At 40.9% G+C, this 6319-nt stretch overlaps 1 protein-coding gene across 2 annotated transcripts in view; it reads left to right on the top strand.

The window, feature by feature from the left end:
* Positions 1–589: 589 nt before the first annotated feature.
* LOC115111262 (serine-rich coiled-coil domain-containing protein 1-like) overlaps positions 590–6319 on the top strand; it is a 115826-nt gene continuing 110096 nt past the window's right edge. For both annotated transcript variants that reach the window (XM_029637133.2, XM_029637134.2), the window contains exon 1: positions 590–798. The gene's annotated coding sequence lies outside the window, so the exon portion shown is untranslated. The remainder of the gene's footprint in view (positions 799–6319) is intronic.

The following is a 6319-nucleotide window of genomic DNA, read 5'->3' as shown; positions in this document are numbered from 1 at the left end:
GGGCCTGATGTTGAAAGACCCAAAACCGCCAATGACCCCAGGTTACATCACTGTCCAGGAGCGTTGTGAGACGTATTTAGCCAATCAATGAGGATTTAGATATTATTGGTAGCAACAAATCAATACAGAAAAAAATTATGCAATCATACTGTGTGTGTTATATAAAGATGCTTTTATCATTTGGTTTCCTGACTGGACTACAGGGTGACTGAAATACGGCTCACCTGTAATTAAGATACTAATTAAGAAAAGATGGTATAAAATAGTGAAAAAATTGATTATGGACACTAATTTCTCCAAAGAAATCACTGTTCAACTGTTTTATTCTTGCATGTTTATATTTTCAAAGGGCGAATTCACTATTACAAAGTAATGCTTTCATTTTTTAAATTTTTTTAAACAATTATATTTTTGTTAGTGGCCATACTGTTGCTTGACAATTAAGCTCAGCATTATCCATAACTCAATGGCATCCTCAGGCCAGCAATTGAATCAGAAGCACCACCAGCTTCATGAAGATGCGGCTCACTCTTCAGGGAAGGTGTGAGGTGTACGTCACCCACGCTCGTGGTCTGTGTAATACGGAAGAGAGGATGAGAGACATTCCACGTCATTGAGGTGCACTTGTGCGATATATATATATATATATATATTAATAGTTTAGCTATTTCCGTAAGATTTTCATGCGTTTGCACACCATGGTTAAGTTAATATTGAATCATTAGAGATTTAATTATATTCAGACCAGCTTCGTCTTTCACTGAAAGGAGCGGCCTGGACATTGGAATTCAGCTGAAGGTAAAACATTAGCTAGTTTAGCTTGTTAAGTTAGCCGCATCTTTTTCGCCGGGTCTCGAGGGCTCACATGCACCTTGCTTGTCAACTAAAAACAGCTCGGTGATAACTAGATTTGAGTCGTCGTCTGCAACTTTGGTATCATGGCTGTATTTGGTTTGAATTACTTGCCTGGTCCATGGCTTTCCAGTTGAATGTGTCCTCACCAAGAATAACATTGAGATTATGTTTGGGCACGTACAGCTTCAAAATTGTTGACGTTTGACAGATCGACCTGCTATCCTGCGTGCAGAGATAACGTTAGCTAGCGACAATAGGCGACATTTTAATAGCTGAAGTTAATCAAGATTTACATCTAGTTAGGTATCAATATACCCATATTAACATTTTAATAGCAATCTAACAGCACCCAACGTTAGCTAGTTCGTTTCCGGCATTATATACACCAGTGCAACAACTGTCAAGTGTTTTCAACAGGGGATTAGCTAGCTAACTAGTTGTCATAGCTACTAACGTTACAGTACTGCTCCGTGTCCTTTATGGAAGGGGTTTTGTGTGGCGTGATTTATTACATTATAGTTACCTAGTTACTGCATTGCATTCAACTGAAGACCTAACTAGTCTTGTTAGGATAGGATGAGATTAAGTGTTATGTGCCTTGTATATGCCTTGAATTGAAATAGGTAAAAATGTCTCGTCTTTGGAGTCAAAAAGCCGCTAATGGTCATTGTTTAGTGAGATGATGCATAGCTAGGTAATTCATTACACGAAGACAATAGCAGTTGCAGTACAGTATCTGGTTGAGTTTGTTGTTGTTACATGTAAGCTGTTGTCATTCAGGAAACACCCATCAGTCACATTCTATTATACACCTTGTTTCTGCCATTAATGTTAAAAGAGGGGAGAAATATGTAGGTGTAGGTCTATGAATAATGAGCTGTGGGAAGACCTTAAATAACTTGACTAGTTGGGACATGGGCAATACACCATAGCAGCATATCAAGCCATCACAAACCGCATCATCTTATCTTAAAAAGGGCACATTGTCTGGATACAGACTTGGTCTGAATGGAATGACTATGGCTTCTGAAAAAACATAGTGCACTATAAAGGGAATAGTGCCATTTGGGATGCAAGTCTATGGCGTGTTTGTGCTGGTTGCATTTTCAGAACAGCAATTCCAATTTTCAAGACCTCTTTGTCAACATCAATCATGAGAAAAGCAAACAACAGGTAGTGGATACTTGGCCATTCACCAGCAATGTCAAGCATATGTATGACCAGTGTATTAAGTGCTTGATTTATTAACATTGTTTGCCACTCAGTGAATTACACGAGGTCTTATGATTGAAGGCTTATATTTAGCCTAGGTATAATTTGACGATCCCTGAATTAATCATATTATTCCTTACTGTTTTAAATGCAGTGTTTTGACCTTTAAATTGTGCAACAAAGCTTATTTGGAGAAAAAGTTTAATATATATATATATTTTTTTAAGATATCGTAAATCGGCCATAAATTTGAAACATTTTTTAGATGATTTGTAGGCTATATTGCCCAGCCCTACCTACAGCTGCAAATATTGAGGGAGTTTATTATAATTCTTACCCTTAAATGCTATAATAATGTACTAAATCACAAATTTGGCACATCATTACACATGTTAGACTACACATTATGAAATACACTGAGTGCTCTTTCCATGACTGACTGACAAGGTGAAAGCTATGATCCCTTATTGATGTCACCTGTTAAATCCACTTCAATCAGTGTAGGCTAGATGAAGGGGAGGAGACATGTTAAATAAGGATTTTTAAGCATTGAGACAATTGAGACATGGATTGTGTACGTGTTCCAGAGAGTGAATGGGCAAGACAAAATGTTGAAGTGCCTTTGAACAGGGTATGGTAGTAGGTGCCAGGCGCACCTGTTTGAGTGTGTCAAGAACTGCAACACTGCTGGGTTTTTCACACTTAACAGTTTCCCGTGTGTATCAAGAATGGTCTACCACCCAAAGGACATCCAGCCAACTTTACACAACTGTGGGAAGCATTAGAGTCAACATGGGCCAGCATCCCTGTGGAATGCTTTCGACACCTTGTAGAGTCCATGCACTGATGAATTGAGGCTGTTCTGAGGGGAAGGGTGGGGTGCAACTCAATATTAGGAAGGTGTTCCTAATGTTTTGTACACTGAGGGTATATTGAGACAAATACACACAGTAGCCTACAAGTAGAAAAATAGTACTCAATTGATTGAACATGAAATGTATTTCAATATGATTGAAATAGGCCTATAGCCTACTGTCGATATTTTAATGCAGCCATTTCACTTGATGAATCTTTTTAAAGCGCTGGGGACACCAGTAGTGAGAGTACGTGGTGCAGACACAGATCCTGTCCACATCACATGGTAGGAGCAGTCTGCCAGGTAGGATGCAATCCAAGAGTGGAGGGGACTCAGGCCATTTTAAAGTCAGAGGGGATGCAGCCAGTGGTCAGGGATGAGTTGATGAGGGAAGTGAGGAATGGGAGAAGGTCTCCAGAGATGGTCGGGAGGAGGGGATGGGGTTGAGCAGGCAGGTTGTCAGGTGACCGGACCTCACTAGTTGCAGGATTTCATTTGGAGAGAGAGGGGAGAAAGAGGTCAAGGCTTAGGGTAGTTCTGTGTGAGTAGGACCAGTAGACTCAATAGGCTAAGTGAATGAGGCGCAAAGTACAAAGTAATGAGGAGCATCAGTGCCTTCGCAAAGTATTCAGACCCGTTGACTTTTTTTCACATTTTGTTGCATTACAGTCTTATTATAAAATTGATTACATAGTTTTTTCCCTCAATCTACACACAATACCACATAATGACAAAGCAAAAACAGGTTTTTATTAATTTTTGCTAACTTATGAAAAAAGAAAATATATATCACATTTACATAAGTATTCAGACCCTTTACTCATTACTTTGTTGAAGCACCTTTGGTAGCGATTACAACAATGAGCATTCTTGGGAATGACGCTACAAGCTTGCCACACCTGTATTTGGATAGTTTCTCCCTTCTCTGCAGATCCTCTCAAGCTCTGTCAGGTTGGATGGGGAGCGTTGTTGCACAGCTATTTTCCGGTCTCCAGAGATGTTGGATCGGGTTCAAGTCCGGGCTCTTGCTGGGCCACTCAAGGACATTCAGAGACTTGTCCGAAGCCATTCCTGCATTGTCTTGACTGTATGCTTAGGGTCGTTGTCCTGTTGGAAGGTGAACTTTCGCCCAAATCTGAGGTGCTGAGCGCTCTGGAGCAGGTTTTCATCAAGGATTTCTCTGTACTTTTCTCCATTCATCTTTGTCTCGATCCTGACTAGTCTCCCAGTCCCTGCCGCTGAAAAACATCCCCACGGCATGATGCTGCCACCACCGTGCTTCACCGTAAGGATGGTGCCATGTTTCCTCCAGACATGATACTTGGCATTCAGGCCAAGGAGTTCAACCTTGGTTTCATCAGACCAGAGAATCTTGTTTCTCATGGTCAGAGAGTCTTGGTGGATTGGTGGAGTGCTGCAGAGATGGTTGTCCTTCTGGAAATTTCTCCCATCTCCATAGAGGAACTCTATAGGTCTGGCTGAGTGACCATTGGGTTCTTGGTCACCCCCACTGACCAAGGCCCTTCTCCTCCGATTGCACAGTTTTCCCGGGAGGCCAGCTCTAGTAAGAGTCTTGGTGGTTCAAAACTTCTTCCATTTAAGAATGATGGAGGCCACTGTGTTCTTGGGTACCTTCGATGCTGCAGAAATGGTCTGGTACCCATCCCCAGATCTGTGCCTGGATACAATCCTGTCTCGGAGCTCTACGGACAATTCCTTCCACCTCATGGCTTAGTTTTTGCTCTGACATGCACTGTCAACTGTGGGACCTTATATAGAGAGATGTGTGCCTTTCCAAATCATGTCCAATCAATTTAATTTTCCACAGGTGGACTCCAATCAAGTTGTAGAAACATCTCAAGGATGATCAATGGAAACAGGATGCACCTGAGCTCAATTTCAAGTCTCATAGCAAATGGTCTGAATACGTATGTAAATAAGGTATCCGTTTTTATTTTTAATACATTTGCAAAAAAATTCTAAACCTGTTTTCGCTTTGTCATTATGGAGTATTGTGTGTAGATTGCTGAGGATCTTTTTTGATTTAAGCAATTTTAGAATAAGGCTGTAACGTAACTGTTACGCACGCCTCTATGAAGAGGGAACGCAACACCCTGCTACAACTAAACTCTCCGTGAAGAGAAAAAGGTATGGACTGTAGGTGCGAGTAAGAATGACAATAAGCAGAATGTGGTACCGTTTACAAGGACTTTATTCCTTTACACGGTAATATGGGGAAAAGGGTCTGGACGGAACCAAAGCAAAGAAAGTAAATCTCAAAGCCCCCTCTCCTATCTTACCTGCCTAACCAACTACTTACCTAATTTAGCACCACCTGGTGCCCTAATCAAAATACAGGGGGTGGTCCGCCCAGGTCTTACCTAGTGTGCCTAGACAGCGAATATGCTACGGGTATATGTATGCCCGCGGGCCTCTTGCCTAAGCACTCCCAAGGTGCCTTCCCCTTCCCCCCTGGGAACAAATGAAACAGAATATTAAACAATTTCACAAACAAACTAAGAAACAAAGGACATCAAATAAGCTCTATCTGAGCAACAAACTCACAAAACATACCAACTCTCAGCAATGAACTCCCAGCAAAATCCACCTCTATCAAAATCTCTCTGCAATGACCTCCCAGAAAATCTCTCTACAAAAAGATCTCTGCAATGACCTCCCAGAAAATCTCTTTCTCCTGAACAGAACACTGGCTTTTATATAGCTTCAGATTGAATGGGTAATTGGAGACAGCCGGGTCTTGACGAGGGGGCGGGGTCAGCTCTCCAATTAGCCATGGAGTCGACCAATCAGCTGCTTGGGGGATTTCAGGAAGCCATTTCCTGAAATAAACACATGCAAATATACAAACTACAATACATAAACTGGGGAACGTAACAGTAACAAAAATGCAGAAAAAGTGAAGGGGTCAGAATACTTTCCGAATGCACTGTAGACTAACTCTTTGACAACTGCTCTTGAATCGGCATGTGCCACTTTGATGTCATAATGTTTTGCAATGATAAGCAGATTCGCCTTCGTACATTTATCTAGCATCTCCCATATAGTGTTTTCCACAAATGCTTCCAACTTAAAGTCCATGGTTTTAAAAAAATTAGATATTAAAAAATTAATTGCAATTTTTAAAGGAACCTGTTGACTAGGTCTTTTTAATTTCTAAATTTGCACTAAGAGTGGCATAATCAAGTTAACAGTGGTCATGGGTCCTTTTACATAGAAATGCCACACTAGTCTAACTGTGTGAAAACAGACCAGAGTACAGTATCTCTGGTTTAGGCTATTATCTCTGTGGGACTTTGAGGTAGATTTAGTTACAGATAAGGAAGTTTGCTGGAATGTAAAACTTTGATAATAAAGTTTGATAATACCCTCCTAGGA

The sequence above is a fragment of the Oncorhynchus nerka genome, linkage group LG27 (assembly GCF_034236695.1).
Source record: "Oncorhynchus nerka isolate Pitt River linkage group LG27, Oner_Uvic_2.0, whole genome shotgun sequence".
Lineage (NCBI taxonomy): Eukaryota > Metazoa > Chordata > Actinopteri > Salmoniformes > Salmonidae > Oncorhynchus > Oncorhynchus nerka.
Note: the sequence above shows the minus strand (reverse complement) of the source record. Positions and strands in the feature narration are given on the sequence as shown.